Here is a 21,388-nt window from a genome sequence, read left to right on the forward strand (position 1 = left end):
GATCTTGGCCTTCCCCCATCAGCCACATGAGCATGTGGATGGGGATGGGGGCATCCAGGACAGTCCCCTCAAATGATAACTGACAGGAAAGATGAAAGTCAGGGACAATTACTACTGGAGACTTTTGAGATTTCTTGAAGTTTTTTTGCCTCCCCAGTGTTTGTGTTTAGGTATATGTGTATATGTATGCATGTGACTTTATTTCCACCAAGCAGTAAAAACCTTTAAAAGTAAAAATGAGGGGCTTCCCTTGTGGCACAGTGGTTGAGAGTCCGCCTGCCGATGCAGGGGACACGGGTTCATGCCCCGGTCCGGGAAGATCCCACATGCCGCCGAGCGGCTGGGCCCTTGAGCCATGGCCGCTGAGCCTGCGCGTCCGGAGCCTGTGCTCCGCAACGGGAGAGGCCACAACAGTGAGAGGCCCGCGTACCGCAAAAAAAATATATAAAAATGAGATTGTGTGCTTGTCTCACAATCACAGCAGAGGATGAAACTGAAGGGTGGGATGCATGCCTCTACACTATTCTGAACCTCAAACTAAGCAAAGAAAGGGGCTCCCAGTGAAGAGTCGCCGGAACCCTGGGAAGAAGAGGTAAGCAAAAGACATCCTTGGGACTTGTGTTATCAGTAAGAAGGAAAGGGTTGAGAAAGGACCCTGCTTGGGACTGAAAAGAGAGGGTTTTCATCGAAAGAGAGGCCCAGCTCCAATATTTCTGTGGCATGATAGTAGGTTTTTGACATTTCTGCACATTTATAGAGTAGATGAATGAGAGTCCAAGTACTCTAAACTCAGTCGCTGGGGCTTTTTCCTGGAAGCACCACTGTGTTTCAAGACAGAGGCCAGGATTCAAGTCCTGGGTCCTGAGACCCCTAGCTGTGTGATCATGAGTCTGCTCTTATACTCACGGGCTTCTTGGTTTCTTCCTCTGTGAGGGGGATAATAATACCTGCTTACCTACTGCCCAGTCAACAGGTATCTATAGAATATAATTACACTCCAGGTACTAAGCTAGATGCCTGGAGCCAGCAGCCTCTCGTAGCTTACGTTCTAGTTTGAAATTGGACATGAACAAGTAACTGCAAGTGTGACATTGTCACAATGGAAAACTTCCCAGACGTATGGGCACATTCACCAGGGCACCTCACCTAGGCTGGGAGGTCAGGGAGGTTTTCATTGAGCAAGTTGTTTGAGCTGAGATGCAGAGGATGAATAGCAGTCAGACAGATGAAGGGGGAGGTGAGAGCTGGTCACGGTAAAGGCACAGTGGTGAGAAGACTCAGTGGGGGAGCATGTCGTGTGTTGAACCAAGAAGAGGACAGAGTGACCAGGAGCACAGAACCACACGGGGAAGGTGGAACAGACCATGCTTAGCCTCATGGGCTATAACAGATGGATTCTAAGGGGAAACAAAATGATAACTAAATGTTAACATTTCTTGGGCCAGGTGGCCTGGTCATCACCGTATGGGTATCATCTCATTTATCTCTCCCAACAGCCCCAAGGTCACATAACTATTTAATGGTGGAGCCAGAACCCAAACTCAGGCAGCCTGTCCCAGCCCCCTCCCGCTGTAACGTGCTTTATATAAAAACTCTGCAGACTCGAAGGCAGTAATGCCACTGTCATATATGGACAGTTTAAACCCGAAAGGAGTCGTTTCTCCTTAATCTCTTTTGGATAGTTCTATTTTTGTAGAAGGTGTTTCCCAAGGCCACAGAGAATGTGAAAATAAAGAAATCAGCTTCTTTTTAAAGAAACTCCTGAGGAACAAATGATTCTTAGTCAGGCCGTTTCTCTCTCTGGTCAACATCCTGGCAGGAAACTTCCAAAGCAAAGAGACTTGCTAAGGAAGGAGTGTTTTCCTTGCCTATAATTTGACTTCCTGTTTTGCTTTCCAAAATTTGCATAGATTTTTAAAATGCTTTTAGGAAAAGTGGGTTGTTTTTTCATCTTTTCCCTGAGACAAGATTTATGGTGGTGAGAGATCAGCCACAGGAGTTGCACAGGACCAGCTAGCTTGAGTTGCCTGGATGTAAACACGGCTACCTCCTCTTTGAAGCCTATTCTGTGTCCCTTTACCTGTTCACTTAGAAATACCCACTCCTTCATATGTGCTCTCACTCTGGCCCCACGTATTCCTGTGGCACGTGGTCAAACTTATTTGTTTATGTGCCTGTCACTCTACCAACTGTCAGCTCCTTGGAGGCAGGAAATGTCTGACTCATGTGTTTATCCCAATGCTTACCCGGTGCCCAGCACACAGCAGCCACTAAATAGATGCTTATAGAATGAATGAGCAATGACTGCTTGAAGGGTAGCAGCCTTGAGTTAGTGCCTGCTTTGTGACAAGCACTATGCCAGTTGTTTGCATGCATCGTCTCTTTAAATTCTTATGAGTCTGCTAGGCAGTTTCTCTTATTCCCCACCTTTCAGGTAAGGAAACTGGGGCTCAGGGAGCTAAGTAAATCACACAGATAATAAACAGCTGAGCCAGGAGTCAAGCTCAGGTGTTCTTTCCCATTACATCTCTTTGCCTCTTCCCCTAAAGTGGCAGATGAAGGAAGTCAGCAGTTCAGAGCCTTTGCTGATCCTAACAGATACTGATGAGTTTTTACCAGCTGTCTCCTATTTCGCATGATAAAGCTTGCTTTTGGGAACTCCGGCAGGATAACTGCCTTGATTTTCTGAGATCTTTCCTAGAAGAGGCTGCATGGAGCGGGGGACGGAAGGAGGCTGTGGGTCAACCAGCCGGAGTTCGGATCCTGGTTCTGTCACCAGCTGTTTGACTTTGGCAAGGCGTTCAGCAGTTCTGTGTCTCTCATAGAGGGACAACCACACCTACTGCACAAGAAAGTGAAGAGTCCATCAGAAGTTTCAAGCAGAGTTGCCGGCGCCCGGTGAGTGAGCACCGTATAAATGGTAGTTGTCTTTAATGTGAACATGCCCAAGAGGTGACGATGTCACTGCATCAGTGGCCTCTGGCTAGCCCTGTCCTCTAGCTTTAGCAGGCACAGGGCATAAGGCACAGCTCAATCCCTCTGCCTGTAACACCCTCCCCCTTATCAACTCGGATGGCTTGATCCTCTACAAGACACCTTCCCTTACCTCCTTTAACCCTGCTGCATGGTTTGTTTGTTGTTTATTTGGTGGTTGATTGGTAGTTGGTTGGTTTCCGGTTGGTTGTTAGTTGACTGGTATAAGGGGGATCTTGGAATCTTGACATAAGCCAGGGGATGACAAATTAGAATCTGCAGGCCAAATTTCTCTCTCCCCCTATTTTGGGCCACGAAATAACAAAGGTTTTTACATTTTTAAATAGCTGAAAACATTTTTTAAAAGAATACCATTTCGTGACAAATGAAAGTCACATAAAATTCAAACTTCAGTGTTCATAAATAAAGTTTTATTGAACTCAGTCATGCTCATTTGCTTACGTATTGTCTACAGCTGCTTTCCTGTTACAACGGCAGAACTGAGCAGTTGCAATAAAGACTGTATGGCCCCTAAAGCCTAAAATATTTCCTGTCTGGCCCTTTGCAAAAATAGTTTACCCGTATCTAGCATAAGCAAATAGCAGCAGAAATACCCGACCAAACCTCTTCCCTTACCCCATCCCCCAAAACAGCCTCAGTTCAGAAATCCTTTCTGATTAACAAACTGCAAATACTGCCTGAGAACTTTACAGAGTGCACACCATTCTTCACACTTTGATTTTTATTGGACGTAATCACACCTGAGCTCAGCACAGAGGAGAGAAAACAAGGTGGAAGTAAATGAGGAAGAGAAAGAAAGGGAAAGAGGGAGGCAGTGAGAAGACTAAGCAAAGTCATAAAGAAATTTGTTCCAAACAAGCAATAACGCCAGTTAGAGAAGATGATTAATTGAGCAAATGTTGTTGAAACAGTCTAGTATTTACTCAACTGAGGAACTGACCAGTTGACAGAGATGAACTCAAAACTCCTGGCAAAATTTGCCTGTTCCAGCACATGAGGTGAGGAGTGAGGTCTCTCTACGAGAAGTCACTGAATCCCTTATGAAGAAACAAGCAGCAATTTCAGTGGTAAAACCTTAATGTTAAAAGACTATAATAATCAACAAGGAAAGCCTCCATGGAAAAAAGATGAGGATATTATTTTTAAAAATAGAAATTAAGAAGTATACACATTCACTTGATTAGCATAAATCTTATTTTTTTGAGAGAAAGAAAACCCCCAGTGATGGTAACATCAGAAAAGATCTGGTTTTATCCTTGGAGCCTAGGAACCTCATAGCAAGATTTCTAGGCACAGGCATAGGGATGGTTAAAATACCAGAATAAGCCTAGCAAGGCATTTCTCCTTTTTAAGATGAAGACCAGAGATGAAGACCACAGGAGCACAAGAGTTTGCCAAAGTCAAATCCCAGTGGGCTTTGTTTTTTCCGAGTATGCACTTGATACAGAGGAGAGAGGTAAACTAAAGGGGAGTCACTGAGGGATGTGAAAAGCTGAAAAATCTCATTTCCGCACCTCCAAGGCACCTGCTAGTAACAAAAGAAGATAAAAAAGGAGAAAGCAGAAAAGCAAAGCAGTGCAAGCAAAAAGATGCATGCACCCCAATGTTCCTTGCAGCACTATTGACAATAGCCAGGACATGGAAGAAACCTAAATGTCCATCAGCAGAGGAATGGATAAAGAAGATGTGGCACATATATACAGTGGAATATTACTCAGCCATAAAAAAACTAAATAGTGCCATTTGCAAGAACATGGATGGACCTAGAGATTGTCATACTGAATGAAGTAAGTCAGATAGAGAAAGACAAATAGCATATGATATCACTTATATGTGGAATCTAAAAAAAGGCTACAAGTGAACTTATCTACAAAACAGAAATAGAACCACAGATGTTGAAAATAAACTTATGGTTACCGGTGGGTAACTGGAAGATTGGGATTGACAAATACACACTACTATATATAAAATAGATAACTAATAAGAGCCTACTGTATAGCACAGGAAACTCTACTCAATACTCTGTAATGGCCTATATGGGAAAAGAATCTAAAAAAGAGTGGATATATGTATATGTATAACAGATTCACTTTGCTGTACACCTAAAGCTAACACAACATTTTAAATCAACTCTACCCCAATAAAAATTATAAAACAAAACAAAACAAACAAAAAAAGGTGGTACAAACAAGAAGAATAGTATACCAGTTGCAATGCTGTCCACACCCTGGTTCGTTCAGCATTTGCTTGTGCTCCTGGCTCTCCCAATCCAGGGGTCCTTCATCTCCCATTTGGAAGAGTTTGTTCACAGGTTTATGCAAAAACTGTAAAGGGCACCCCAATGGTTGATTTCCACCAATTAAATAGCAAGGGGAAGAGGAAAATTAAAAGGAACCATTGTAATCAGTACTCCTGCAGACTGTCAAGGTGACAAAAGAACAAGCTAGTCTGAGAAACTGTCACAGCCAGGAGGAGCCTAAGAAGCCATGACGACTAAATGTATTCGTGTCATGGATGGGGTCCTGGAACAGAAACAGGATATTGGGTAGAAACAAAAGAAATCCGATTAAAGTATGAACTTCGGTTAATAACATATCAGTATTGATTGATTGTGACAAATCTACCACAGTAACAGAAGATGCTAATACAGGAGAAAACCTTGTGCAGGGTATAAGGGGACTCTGCGTTAGATTCACAACTTTTCTGTAAATCTAAAGCTGATCTAACACAATAAAGTTCATTTTTCCACAGAAGGAATTATTCATTCGGTGAACATTTAGCAAATGTCTACACAGCAGGCACCCTGCCATGAGTCTCACTTGAAGTCTGGAGTTCCCGTGAATTTGCATCCTCCAAACTTCCCAATTGTCTCACTACAGAAAGGGTTAAAGGAGTAAACTGTCCCCTTGACCTTGCAGTAACCAATGTCAGTGTTTTCCAAAGGTAAATAAATTCGCTGTGAGATTTAATGGGTGTTAGAGAGAGAGGGAGAAGAGGGGTCATCTCTGGTTCAACAAATTTCAGAGAAATTAGATTAAAACAAATTAAACACGTTTCTTTATTATAGCACCTCTCAGAGCCTTTATTTTGCTTATGCATGTTGCAGCTATCCAAAAAATATCTATAGAATGCAGCATTTCCCCAACTTATTTAACTATGAAACTCTGTTATTGCAGAACACTTTTGGGGATTAGCTTCCTCCTGAAAATACTTTGGAAAACACTATGCAGTCTAAAAAGAGGACTGAAATAGCTGAAAACTACCAAAGGAAAGGCCTGATACAGTGAATTGAAAAGAAACACGATGAAAATGATCTCGTTAGACATTACTGATTTTTAACTGGTTGCCTCAGGGACCTCAAGAGCCAGAAATTCTGCCAAACTAATTGCTGAAAATTTTTCATTTTATGCCCAAGGCCTTAAACAAGAGCCTAATGGACTATGTATCTTGTTAAATGTAACTGCACGAGGAAACTATTAACATTAGGCTCAGTTGATGTCCTTTGTGGCTGAACAAAAGGCATTTGTATCTCAATCCTTTGAAAAGTTACACAGATTTGGGTGGGCAATGAATATTTGGTCGAGATTGGTTACTGCAGAGATGAATAAATCATCCCTATCTTGGGGAACAAAGACAATTCAGTTTGCAAATAGCTGCAGACACCCAAATGTACCTTGGACAGCTAGAATCTTAGGAACTCATTTATGGAAACTGTACATTTTATTCCTTTAGACATGCAACTTTCTGAACCTAAATTGCATTTTAATTTAATCAGTTTGGGCAGTTGTATCTCTTCAGCAGAGATTAAAATAATAATAGGCTCAGACGGTGGGGGGGGTGTCAGTGGTCTTACAAATTTGTTTCAAAATATAACACATGACAGGGGATAAGACTTGACTCTTGACAACACAGGCTTTGTTATGGGATACAGAAGTAGCATTTTTACCAACCTCTGACTGCCTTTAGCACAATCCTTGAAGAATTGGAAAAATCTTGCTTGAGATGCATTTAAAGTAGCAGAAAAATTATTCTTGAGGAAACAGAAGACCTGTGATAGCGGGATAGGGTAAGGAATCAGAATTCAGCAGAAAGAGTGCAGGCTTTCTCCAGGGTGAAAGAGGTGGGTTTGAATCCTAGACCCATCGCGTAACCTTGGGCTGAAGGTTAACCTTGGGCTGAAGCTGAGTAACCTTGGGCAAGTGACTTTTGGAACCTCATCTTCCTCATCAGAAAAATGGGAACAATAATATCACATTTGCAAGGTTGTTGTAACAGAGACAGGGTTTGCAAAGTGCCTTTTATGGTACTGGACACCTACTATACCCTTAGTAAATGTTTACTCTAATAAGAAGGTACCACCTTCCATCTTAAACAGCAGAGTTTAGCAAGGATTCAAGCAAGTACTGGAGCATCACCACAGAACAACTGGAAACCATGTTTATAAGAAACAGAGGAGGGAAAATTTTTCAGGCCAGCTAAAAGTAAATGCTGTATGGAAAGAACAACTTAATTTGCATCAGCAGGGTTTTGGAAGGCAGGCAAGACTAATAAACTTTTAGCCATTTGGCATAACTGAACTCAATTACAGTGGTTCTGCTTAAGTCAAGTTTGTCAAATGGGCTTCTCTGTACTTCTCAGATCAAAACCTTCTAAAACTAGTAACTTCCTAGACTCAAATAAGAAAACTATTGGATCCTCAAAAATGATACAATGAAAGGGAACCAAGGAAATGTTTCCTAAAGTACATTCTGCGTGTTATTCAGGGGGGAAGATCATGGAATTATATAATTTAGGAGCTGTTGGGTTAAACAAAGTTAAACCAGTTTCTAGGCTTCTTTGAATAGTAATGCATATATATTCAACACATGATAAAAATTCAAACAGTAGAAAAGCACATAAAATGAAAAGTAAGATTTCTTCTCACTTCACCTTCTGTCCCCCAGTTCTTCACAAAATCAAGAATTGTACCAGTTTCTTGTTCTTCCAGAATCATTGTATACATCTATAAGCATCTTATTTAATCAATATATAGCTAGATATAGGTAAATAGCTTACATAAGTGGTAGCACACTAAACACACTTCTGCATCTTTCTTTCTTCACTTAATATATCTCGGGGGAAATATTGGTTCACTTGGATCAGTAGTTTTCAACTGGGGATGATGTTAGATACATCTTTGATTGTCACATCTTGGGGGGTGTGGGTACCACAGGCAACTAGTGGGTGGAGTTCAGGGGTGCTGCTAAATATCCTACAGTGCACAGAACAATCTCCTACAATAAAGAATTATCTAGCCCAGAGCAGCAATGGTGCCGCTGAAATCTTGGTTTAGATCTATATCATTCTTTCTAATGGGCACATACTATTCCACTATATGGTTGAATCACAATTTGTATAACCAGTGCAATATAGTGGTCGTTTAGGTTATTTCAAGTCTTTGATTAGAAAAAAAAATCTGAAATGAATATTCTCATGCAATTGCAGAAGTATATCTATAAGATAATATTCTGTAAGCAGAAGGAGGGAGTCAAAGTTTGTGTGTATTTTTATCATAAATATTGTCAGTCGTCCTCCGAAGATAATATAGCAATTTACATTGCCTTCAACAATGCATGCAAATTCCTGTTTCCTCATATCCTACCCAAAACAGTGTAGTAACATGATTTTCTTTATTTGCCAATCTGGTTTAAATAGTGATAGTTTTAAAATTTGTGTTTACTTATAAGTGAACTTGAACTTTTTTTATACATTTAAAATCCATCAGTTATTTTTGTAAACTATCTGATCAGTTTTATTTAATACAACACTTCTCAGAGACTTTAATATGATCATCTGTATTGCGACTCTCCAAGAGATAGTGTTCAACATTTCCCAACTTTTATCCTTATAACCTTATTTTTAATAAATCACTTTCAGTAAACATGGTTCTATAAAACACTCTTGAAAATTACTGAAAACAAGATACCAGAATAAAATTGACTTGTGAAAGGACTTTGAAAATTGTCCAAAGAATGTATAATAGTGATAATTATTTGGTGGCATTTTTAGCAGATCTGGAAACCCCTAACTCATGGTTAGAAGCAAGATCAATGAAAACTTGAGTTTTATAGACCCCTGTCAGTACTCATCAGGATTCTTTTCCTTGCAGACTAAAACCCAGTTGACTGAAACCCAACCAACTCAAACTAAGCTAGGCAAAAACCAAACCAAATCCAAACAAAACAATTTATTTGCTCATATAAATAAGCTTTGGGAAGGTCTTCGATTAAGCTGTGCCTCAAGCATAAGAGGTGCCAAGAACTCAGAATGTGAGGTTTTCCTCTCTTGCTCTCTCGCTTTTCCCTGCTCCTCTGTTCAGCTTTATTCTTTCAGCTGAGACACTCGTCGTTTCTATCCCCAGTATTTCACTACTTCACCATCAGAGAGATTGAAACACTTGCTCTCAGGCCCCAGGTTCAGAAGTACCAGGGAAGAGCTGGCTTATTGCCCATATCTGAGCCAAACAGTGGTGCCAGGGCCAGCAACCATGAGGAGGCTGAGCGCCCATTAGTGCCTCGTGATGGCAGTAGGAGAGGAGCTTTGCCGAGAAAAAGAACAAAGAGCGGTTCTCTTTCACAAATAGATGACATGACATCCTCCATGTTAACAGAAGAGACAGAAACATCCCTGGAGAGTATAATCATCGTGAACTAAGTGAAACTTGGCAAAGAAATTTTAAAGAATTTAATATTCAATGTCCTTGTGCAGCTTGTACAGATTTGCTAATGTTAAAAACAGCATCAGACACTGGAAAAAAGGTTCTTAATTCACTGGATTTGGACAGGTGAAGTAACAAATAACAAAAGGATTGCCAGCTGTGGGCCTTATGTAGATTTATAAGCAAGCCTTGCAAGATACAGAAAACCAATTCTCTGCTTCACATTCAAACGGCTGGAATAGTACCGAATGGGGAAAACTGGACTACTCAGTACAATAGTTGGAGCATTTATAAGTTGTATTAGCTTTCTATCCTCCCCGCCCCCCCACTTTTTTTTTTTTTTTTTTTTTTTTTTGCGGTACGCGGGCCTCTCACTGTGTGGCCTCTCCCGTTGCGGAGCACAGGCTCTGGACGCGCAAGCTCAGAGGCCATGGCTCATGGGCCCAGCCGCTCCGCGGCATGTGGGATCCTCCCAGACCGGGGCACGAACCCGTGTCCCCTGCATCGGCAGGCGGACTCCCAACCACTGCGCCACCAGGGAAGCCCCCGCCCCCCCCACTTTTTAAATTGAAGTATAGTTGATACTGTGTTAATTTCAGGTTACAGCAAAGTGATTTAGTTATATACACACTTTTTTTTCAGATTATTTTCCATTATAGGTTATTACGAGATATTGAATATAGTTCCCTGAGTGATACAGTAAAACCCTTGTTGCTTATCTATCTCACGTATAGTAGTTTATATCTGTTAATCCCATATTCCTAATTTATCCCTCCCCCCTCCCTTTCCCCTCTGGTAACCATAAGTTTGTTTTCTATGTCTGTGAATCTGTTTCTGTTTTGTATATAGATTCATTTGTATTCTCTTTTAGATTCTGCATATAAGTAATATAATATTTGTTTTTCTCTGTCTGACTTACTTCACTTAGTATGATATCCTCTAGATCCATCCATGTTGCTGCAAATGGCAATATTTCATTCTTTTTTATGGCTGAGTAATATTCCATTGTGTGTATCATATATATATATATATATATACACATATATATATGTAATCTTCTTAAACCAGTTGTCTGTTGATAGGCACTTGAGTTGTTTCCATGTCTTGGCTATTATAAATAGTGCTGCTATGAACACTGGAGTGTATGTATCTTTTCAAATTAGCATTTTCATCTTTTCCAGATATATGCCCAGGAGTGGGATTGCTAGATCATATGATAACTCTATTCTTAGTTTTTTAAGGAACTTTCATACTCTTTTCCATAGCAGCTGCACGAATTTACATTCCCACTGACAGTGTACAAAGGTTCCCTTTTCTCTACACCCTCTCCAGCATTTATTATCTGTAGACTTTTTGAAAATGGCCTTTCTGACCAGTGTGAGATGATACTTCACTGTGGTATTGATTTGCATTTTTCTAATAATTAGCAATGTTGAGCATCTTTTCCTGTGCCTGTTGGCCATCTGTATGTCTTCTTTGGAGAAATGTCTATTTAGGTCTTCTGCCCATTTTTTGATTGGGTTGTTTGGTTTTTTTGATATTGAATTGTATGAGCTGATGGTATATATTGGATATTAACCCCTTGTCAGTTGCATTGCATCATTTGCAAATATCTTCTCCCATTCCGTAGGTTGTCTTTTCATTTTGGTGATTGTTTCCTTTGCTGTGCAAAAGCTTTTAAGTTTGATTAGGTCCCATTTGCTTATTTTTGCTTTTATTTCTTTTGCCTTGGGAGGCTGATCTAAGGAAATATTGCTACAATTTATGTCTGAGAAAGTTTTGCCTATTTTCTCTTCTAGGAGTTTTATGATGTCATGTCATATTTAGGTCTTTAAACCATTTTGAGTTTATTTTTTTAAATGGTGTGAGGGAGTGCTCTAATTTCATTGAATAACATGTAGCTGTCCAGCTTTCCCAATACCACTTGCTGACGAGACTGTCTTTTCTCCACTGTATATTCTTGTCTCCTTTGTTGTAGATTAATTGACCATAGATGTGTGGGTTTATTTCTGGGCTCTCTATTCTGTTCCATTGACCTATATGTCTGTTTTTGTGCGAGTATCATGCTGTTTGTTTGGTTTTTTCTTAAACTGTTTTTTTTTTAATTTATTATTTGGCTGCGTCGGGTATTAGTTGTGGCACGCAGGATCTTTCATTGCGATGTGTGGGCTCTTCATTGTGGTGCACAGGCTTCTCTCTAGTTGTGGCACGTGGGCTCCAGAGCACATGGGCTCTCTAGTTGTGGTACGCGAGCTCAGTAGTTGGGGCACCCTGGCTTAGTTGCCCTGTGGCATGTGGGATCTTAGTTCTGTGACCAGAGATCGAACAGGTGTCCCCTGCATTGCAAGATGGATTCTTTTTTTTTTTTTTTGCGTACGCAGCCCTCTCACTGCTGTGGCCTCTCCCATTATGGAGCACAGGCTCTGGACGTGCAGGCTCAGCGGCCATGGCTCACGGGCCCAGCCGCTCCGCGGCATGTGGGATCCTCCCGGACCGGGGCACGAACCCGTGTCCCCTGCATTGGCAGGCGGACTTTCAACCACTGCACCACCAGGGAAGCCCCCGCAAGATGGACTCTTAACCACTGGACCACCAGGGAAGTCCATCATGCTGTTTTAATTACTGTAGCTTTGTGGTATTGTCTGAAGTCTAGGAGGGTTATGCCTCCAGCTTTTTTCTTTTTCCTCAGGATTGCTTTGGCAATTCTGGGTCTTTTGTGCTTCCATATAAATTTTAGAATTATTTGTTCTAGTTCTGTGAAAACTGTCATGGGTATTTTGATAGGGATTGCATTAAATCTGTAGATTGCTTTGGATAGTATGACCATTTTAACAATATTAATTCTTCCAATCTAAGAGCATGGGATATCTTTCCATTGCTTTGAGTCATCTTCAATTTCCTTTATCAATGTTTTATAGTTTTCAGCATATAGTTTTCAGTTTTATAGTTAACTCTTTGGTTAAGTTTATTCCTAGTTTTTTTGTTGCTGTTGTTGTTGTTGTTTGTTTGCTTTGATGCAATTTTAAATGTTTTTTACTATCTTCTTTTTGATATTTCATTTTAGTATAATTGTAAGAAATGCAACAGATTTCTGTATATTAGTCTTGTATCCTGCTACCTTGATGAATTCATTTATTAGTTCTAATAGTTTTTGTGTGGAGTCTCTAGGGTTTTCTATATAGAGTATCATGTCATCTACAAACAGTGACAGTTTTACCTCTACCCTTCCAATTTGGATACCTTTTATTTCTTTTTCTTGTCTGATTGCTGTGGCTAGGACTTCTAATACTATGTTGAATAGAAGTGGTGAGAGTGGGAATCCTTGTCTTGTTCCTGAATTTAGCAGGAAGGCTTTCATCTTTTCACCATTGAGTATTATGTTGGCTGTGGTTAGTCATAAATGGTTTTTATTTTGTTTAGATATGTTCCCTCTGTACCCACTTTGGTGAGAGTTTTTATCATGAATGGATGTTGAATTTTATCAAATGCTTTTTCTGCATCTATTGAGATGATCATGTGGCTTTTGTCTTTTCTTTTGTTAATGTGGTGTATCACATTGATTGATTTGCATATATTGAGCATCCTTGTGACCCTGGAATGGGTCCAACTTGATCATGGTGTGTGATTCTTATGTCGTTGGATTTGGTGGGGGTTTTTTTTTTAATGTCTTATTATTTTCAGTAGCTTTAATTATATATTTAAATTAGAATCCCCGATTCTTAAAAACCTTAATTTCCAGTGACAACCAAGAGGCAAGTAATAGTTACCAAAATCTGGAGAAACTATTTTAGATGATTTTTAGAACATAATTATTCTTATGGTTTACCTAAAAGCTCTTATCTCATTTATATTTAAAGTTTCATCATATCAAGTTATTTTTCTTGCTGACAAATTTGCAACAGATATAACAAGATTTCATTGAACTTTTATTAAACCTAGATGCAGTGAAAGTACTATACTTAATGTTGCTGGCTCTAAAGACATGTCTATATTAATTAGATCAACAAACTTAAACATTAATACCAGGTATTAATTTAATACTATGTATTTCCCAGTTCACATGAACCTGAAACTCATTTAGCTTAATTTCTCTTGTATTTAGAATGGTTTGGTTTGTAAGCGCTTACTTTTCTTTAAGCCAATTAAATAGAGCTCATTTACAGATTAACCTCAGCAATGTTATCCAAAGACAAACAAACAGAGAGACATCGTAGTTCTCATTTCAAAATTTCAGCCCTGAGTCAGGTACAGCCATGTAAAACCCATCAGTTTACAAAAGAGGATTAAAGTTGGTTTTCTGGCAGATGGAACAAATCAAGCTCACTTGTCTAGATGGCTTGTCTAGATGGCTAAACCCTTTCTACTAATATTTATGGAAAACAAGTCAAGTTCTAAATTACTGTACCCGCTTTTTCAAAATTTGCATTTTAAAAAGATGGCAGAGGTAAGGGTTCTTGAGAAGACTAGATAGGACATTTGTATCTCAAAGATACAGGCAAGTTTCTCCTGGGATGACTTTGTTTCCCCTTTGTTTACAAGCCTCTTAAGATCTCCCATATTTATTAGAAAATCAAGCAATTTGTTCCCCGCTGTCAATGTTACCCAGCCCCCCGTGGGGAAATCAGAATCCGATGCCTCAAGTGCAAGGAAGTCTAATGGCCTCTTACAAGATATTGGGGCAAGGAAAATTGCCCTGCTGCATAAGTGGCTCCCGGTCCAAATTGGGTGCCCTGTCTGGTCTTAGATGGTGATACTAAACCAGGTCCCTGTGCCCCGGAGGTTACCATAGAAACTTCTATTTGATCCCCTTGGGTAGGGGAAACAGGAGGCAGTGAATATGTTGGCGGCATGGGAGGGGGCAGTTGCAACAACTGCCAGTGCCGCCAGCTCGGCCACTGGGGGAGCTGAATAGGCTGGAGGGGGGTTTCAGTTTTGAAATAACATGTCCCTACTCTCATTTTTTTCTATTCACTTGTAGAACAGGTTTCCCCTTGGGTTTCCTTTCAGACCCCTGAACCATAAGGTGGCAGCCCTCTGGCTCCTTTTCCTCCTGATGCAATATAGCATAAATGCTCCTACATATGGAATCTCAACTCTTTTCCCTGCTCTTTTTTTTTAAAATAAATTTATATATTTATTAATTTATTTTTGGGTGTGTTGGGTCTTCATTGTGGTGCACGGGCTTCTCATCTCGGTGGCTTGTCTTGTTGCGGAGCACAGGCTCTAGGTGCGCGGGCTTCAGTAGTTGTGGCACGCGGGCTCAGTAGTTTTGGCTTGTGGGCTGTAGTGCGCAGGCTCAGTGGTGTGGCACACAGGCTTAGTTGCTCTGCAGCATGTGGGATCTTCCTGAACCAGGACTTGAACTCATGTCCCCTGCATTGACAGGCGGATTCTTAACCACTGCACCACCAGGGAAGTCCTTCCCTGCTCTTCTGCAGAACATTTCTAACTGTGAGATTGTGTAATAATTGAGTGAGCCATTCAGGGGCCATCGTTCTTCTGATCCTAACATATATTGGGTCCACACCCTATTACAATAATACATCATGTCTTTCTTAGTCATAGGCTCACGGGTATGTTTTGCCCATTTATCTAATATATTCCCCAAAGGGCTCTCCTTCAGGATAGATATTTTCCACTTTTAAAAGTTTGATAACACCAAGACAGAAAAGACGCAGACAAATTCCAACACAAAAGGTACAAATTCTAGCACTTATGCACACAAAACCAAGAGAAAACCAAGACAAGACCAACGAACCAGTTCCCAAATCGGGTAGACTTACCCTACAAAACCAATGAACTAGTTCCCAGTGAACCGCTTCCCAGAATCAGGTAGAGTCCAACAACAATTCCCCCCTCTAGCAGGGTACCCCCCTGCTAGGAAAGATTGGCTTTCCCATAAAGGAAAAACCCAGACTGAGGGGGAAATATGTTCCTAGCGTGCATGCCGGAGTGACTTACCCTCCAGAATCGAATCGAGTCCATCGACTTGTAGCCCCAGATGGAACCAAAGTTCCCGAAATGGAAGTTTGTTGGTTCCTTGCCTCAACTGCCAAGTGCTGGGGTAGCTGGTGCCGCTTCAAGGGAACTTTGAAAGGAAGCTCCTCAGGACAATGGTCCTGGCAGCTGCTAGGGCCCTGCCCCAATATTCCCTGAGCGGGGCCGGCTAGCCATGAGCAGCAAGGCTCCTGGCTGGCTAAGCCAAATTTGTTACTGAGTCCAAGCTCGCCCTGCTCGCTGGACGACAGGCGAACGAATCGGAGATGAGGTGTTGAGGCAAAGGAATACAACTTTATTTGGAAGTCTGGCAGACTGAGAAGATGGCAGACTAGTGTCTCTGAAAAACCATCTTATCTGGGTCTGGATGCCAGTTTCTTTTATAGAATCAGAGAGGGAGAGGCGGTGAGGAAGTGAAGTAAAAGGGCCATCAGTCTTGCAAAACATCTCCTGGAATCTAGATGCGGTTTTGTAATAGCTTTCTGTTTGCTGCTCTAACATTACCACAAGCTTAGTGGCTTACAGGATACAAATTTATCTTACAGTTCTGGAGGTCGGCAGTACAAAATGGGTCCCAGTGCTAAAATCAAGGTGTTGGCAGGGCTGCATTCCCTTCTAGAGACTTCAGGGGAGAATCGGCTTCCTTGCCTTTTCCAGTTTCTAGAGGCTGCCCACATTCCTTGGCTCTGGTCCCTTCCCCCCATCTTCAAAGCCAGCACGTTCAGCCTTTCTCACATCACATCATTCTGACTCACTTCCATTGTCACATTTCTTTCTCTGACTCTGTCTCCTCTTCTGCCTCCCTCTTCTACTTTTAAGGACTCTTGTGATTGCATTGTGCCCATGTGGATAATTCAAGATAATTTCTCTATGTTGAGGTTGGCTGATTAGAAACCTAGATTCCACCTTCAATCTTTTTTAAAAATTAATTAATTAATTTGGTTGCTCCAGGGCTCCTTAGTTGCAGCAGGCAGACTCCTTAGTTGAGGCTTGCAGGCTCCTTAGTTGTGGCCTACGAACTCTTAGCTGCAGCATGTGTGTGGGATCTAGTTCCCTGACCAGGGATCAAACCCGGGTCCCCTGCATTGGGAATGTGGAGTCTTCACCACTGCACCACCAGGGAAGTCCCCATCTTCAATCTTAATTCGCCTTTGCCATGTAATGTGCCACGTTCAATGGGGATTAGGATGCAGACATATTTGAGGAGGCATTATTCTACCTACCACACAAATTAAGAACTTAAAGACAGCATCAGGAATTTACTGGGACATGCGCGTTCCTGCCGAAGGGGGGCGAATTTCCCAGCTCCAGGAATTTGTGGCAGAGTGGGCAAATAACCGCGGCTCTCCAGGAGCCCCGATGCTCGCACCACGTTGAGGCGCCAAGCAGGCGAAACCGCAACACATCACCTGGGAGGAGGACCAGGGCGACCAGGAGGACAGCAGCCGCAGCAGGGGGCCCCGGAGCGTGCATACGCGGCGCCGGCGGCGGGGGAGCCGGGTGCTCCAATGAACTCCCCAGGGGGTGGCGATGACGTGACTGTGGACCGAGCAGGGATAAAGAGGCCTCGGCGGGAGGAGACTCACATCTGTGAGAAACGCCGTGCCAAGTTGTTCAGTTTCTCAGAGTTCTTAGACCATAAGAAAAATCGCACTAAACATCCACCTGTCCTCATCATGAACGACAGCGAGGGGCCGGTGCCTTCAGAAGATTTCTCCGGGGCTGTGCTGAGCCACCAGTCACACAGCCCAAGCAGGAAGGATGGTCACAGAGAGGATGATGGCAGCTCAGGGGACACGAAGGAGAAGCCGGGGCAGAGTCCGTCGTGTACTTCAAGACGGAGGCCGCCCTGCCACCCACACCTCAGGACATAAGCTATTTACCCAAAGGCAAAGTGGCCAACACCAATGTCACGCATCAAGCACTACGGGGCACCGAGGCAGCCGTGAACCGGCGGAGCGCGGACGCGCCCCCAGCCCTGCTGCCCGGCGCCAGCAGCATCCCCTGGGTCCTCGAGCAGATCCTGTGTCTGCAGCAGCAGCCGATCCAGCTCGCGGAGCAGATCTGCATGCAGGTGAACCTGTGGACCTCCCACGCCCTCCACTCCAGCGGCGTGGCCGGAGCCGACTCCCTGAAGACGCTGGGCGGCCACGTGTCCCAGCAGGCTTCGGCGGCTGTGGCTCTACTCATCCGGAAAGCGGGGAGCCCAGCTTTGCCCCCTGAACACCTTGAAACCAGCCAAGCTACCTCACACCAGCATCCCTTCCGTTGCCAGCTCCGCGTCCCCGGTGCTAACGCCCTTCTCCCTGAAGCCAGATGGGACCCAGGTGCTCCCCAGTGTCCTGTCGCGCCCCTCGGGGGTGTTGCTACCTCAGGCCCCAGGCTCTGTGCTCTTCCAGAGCCCCTTCTCCGCCGTGGCATTAGACCCGTCCAAGAAAGGGAAAGGAAGCCACCGAGTGTCTCCCCAGTACATGTCAAACCCAAGGACAAAGTCCTCTACAAGCACAAGTGTAAGTACTGTAGCAAGGCTTTGGGGACTGATAGCTCCTTGCAGATCCACCTCCGCTCCCACACTGGAGAGAGACCCTTCGTGTGCTCTGCCTGCGGCCACTGGTTCACCACCAAGGACGACCTCAAGGTGCACTTTCATCGGCATCCCCAGGTGAAGGCAAACCCCCAGCTGTTTGCCAAGTTCATGACAAGATGACGGCAGGCAGTGGCCTTCCCTACGCGCTCTCTGGCCCTGTCTCCATAGACGAATCTCTCTGAGAGCCCATCTTTGCGATGGGGACCCCCAATGTAGGGCTACCTCAGAATCTCTCTTTGGGGACTAACCCCAAGGACCTCATGGTGGCCCATTGCCCAACAATCTGCAGCCCAGGCCTTCTCCGGAAAGTGAGGATGGATCCATCCTACCCGGGGTGAGGTTAAACCATAATTCCCTGAGGGTTGGTGGCTTCCAAGGGAGTGGGACACCTGAGCTGGGGTCAGAGACCCTGAAATTTCAGCAGCTGGTGGAGAACATCAACAAGACCACCACCGATCCCAATGAATGTCTCATATGCCACCGTGTCTTAAGCTGCCAAAGTTCCCTCATAATGCATTACTGCACCCACACCGGGGAGAGGCTGTTCCAGTGTAAGATCTGTGATTGAGCCTTCTCCACCAAAGGCAACCTGAAGACGCACTTTGGGGTGCACTGGACCAACACGTCCATAAAGACGCAGCACTCGTGCCCCATCCGCCAGAAGAAGTTTACCAACGCGGTCACGCTGCAGCAGCATATTCGGATGCACACGGGCGGTCAGATTCCCAACACGCCTCTGCCGGAGAATCCCTGTGACTTTGCGGGTCCCGAGCCAATGATGGTCGATGAAAATGTCAGTACAAGCATTGTCTGTCGTGATGATGTCGAGAGCATCGATGTAGATGACGTCTGCTCCCAGGAGGCCCCGGCAGCCCCTCGAAGCTCCCCATGCCCCTTCCCAGCATCCACTCGCCATCACCTACTCTAGGGCTGGCCTCGGTGGCTTCCCTAGATGCCCTGGGGAAGGCGGGTCTCGCTGGTCTTGTCCTGCAGCGACAGAGCAGCCGAGAAAATGGTTCCGTGGAGAGTGATGGCTTGACCAACGACTCTTCCTCCTCGGTGATGGGGCACCAGGAGTATCTGAGCCGAGGTCCAGATGTCCTGGAGACCACGTCCTTCCAGGCAGTCTCCCCAGCCAATAGCCAAGCGGAGAGTGTCAAGTCCAAGTCTCCTGATGCTGGTGGCAAAGTGGACAGCTCCGAGAACAGCCGCACGGAGATGAAAGGTCAGAGCAGTGGCCCACCGACATTTATCTGAGCCCAGCCAACCTATGTCAAAGTTGAAGTTCCTGGTGCATTTGTTGGTCCTGCGACCATGTCTGCAGGTATGACACCCTTGTTAGCGGTCTAGCCCCGAAGACAGGCCAAGCAGCACAGCTGCACAAGGTGCAGGAAGAACTTCTCACCTGCGAGCGCGCTTCAGATTCACGAGCAGACTCACACTGGGGAGAAGCCTTTCGTGTGTAACATTTGTGGGCGAGCTTCTACCACCAAAGGCAACTTGAAGGTCCATTATATGACGCATGGGGCCAACAAGAGCTCAGCACGCCGTGGCAGGAAGCTGGCCATGGAGAACACCATGGCTCTATTAGGAACGGACGGAAAGAGGGTCCCCGAGATATTTCCCAAGGAAATCCTGGCCCCTTCAGTGACGGTGGACCCTGTTGTGTGGAACCAGTACACCACGATGCTCAACGGTGACCTGGCCATGAAGACCAACGAAATCTCCGTGATCCAGTGTGGTGGCGTTCCCACCCTCCCAGTGTCGCTGGGGGCCAGGTCTGTGGTGAATAACACTGCTACCTCCAAGATGGACGGCTCCCAGTCGGCCATGAGTGCCGAGATGGAGAAGCCGGGAGCTGCCGACAGCATCCCCAAACACCAGTTCCCTCACTTCCCAGAGGAAAACAAGATGGCCACCAGCTACGCTACAGGAGAGCGCACGTCGAAGGAGCAGTGCAATGACCTCTCTAGAACTGTACCTTTTTTGTTTGTTTTCCTTAAAGATCCCCATCTCCTCCAGTTTTCTTCCTGATGTGCAAATAATGTTTTGAGTTGTGATCGCAACCTCAGGCACATCCTACAGTCACAATGTTGCTATGCTGCTTTGCAAAAACAAACAAACAAAAAGAAAAAAAATCATACTAAAACAAATACAGACTAGTAATTTTTTTTTAATTTTGGAAAGAAGCGAGTCTTGCAGAGTACTTTTGTTACTTGCAACAAACTATATACATAAAACCTTTGTACAACCTAGAGTAACTGTTTCCAAAGACTGTCACCTATTTCAAGTTGGAAGGTGTTGAACCACCATGGAGAAGACAACTGTTTTGCCTGTTTGGGGGTTGGGAGTGGGTAGGTGGGTACTGTGTACTTACTTCTGGGGTGACTGTATGCTGGTAAATGGACGTCTGTTTAGGGACCTGTTTTGTATTCTCCCAACACTACACCCATTTTTCTCTTCTTTTTTGAATGTACTTTTTTTTTTTTTAAACCAAGGTTGTAGAATTCCAAATTTTTTTTCAACCTTGGAAGCTTAAGTAGAATGCCCTAAAGTGGACGGATTTTAGTCCTTAGAGAGTCAACATGTGTGTTGCTGCTTATTTAAATGCAGTTCAGTTGGAGCCCCAAGAGTGCCAAGGTCCTCCCTATGCTTTCCAGATGCCCTTCTTCTTCCTAAAACCAGGAGAGAGGAGCACCTGAGCAGGGAATCTCAGGTGACTTAATTTAGTTCACCAGTGCCTACTCTGAAGAGCTGGGTATCCGTTCTTGAAGAAACAAGCTCACCAGAAGGGCATGTTTTCTTATTATATACTAATAACTTCTTATACTAATTTGTACCAGAAGTTCCTTGATTGTGACTTATGCCAAGTAATTATGAAGATTTTTTTTTTTTCTGAGTATTGCATGAAGGCTACCAAGTTGGAACAGGCAAGTCTTGGGTGTGAAAGCTTTAATTTATCTACATCACTCATGTGTTATTTTTGTAGCTATAGTCTCTATTTTCTTATTTGATGACCGCTGAAGTGTTCCTAGGCCCTGTTGTAAACCTAAGAGTTGATGTATTCGTGGAGCAGCTGGAAGTTCAAGATGTTGTTGTGGTTCTTTTTTTCT

The 21,388-nt window shown here is 43.7% G+C and overlaps 1 pseudogene across 1 annotated transcript; it reads left to right on the top strand.

Annotated features, from left to right (window-relative positions):
* Nucleotides 1–509: 509 nt before the first annotated feature.
* Nucleotides 510–20,309, top strand: LOC309835224 (sal-like protein 4; annotated as a pseudogene). Its single transcript has 4 exons — nucleotides 510–592; nucleotides 2,826–2,898; nucleotides 9,367–9,559; nucleotides 17,067–20,309. The product of its transcript is annotated as a sal-like protein 4 (transcript).
* Nucleotides 20,310–21,388: the final 1,079 nt, after the last annotated feature.

This window comes from Grampus griseus (assembly GCF_964374135.1).
Source record: "Grampus griseus genome assembly, chromosome: 17".
Taxonomy (NCBI): Eukaryota; Metazoa; Chordata; class Mammalia; order Artiodactyla; family Delphinidae; genus Grampus; species Grampus griseus.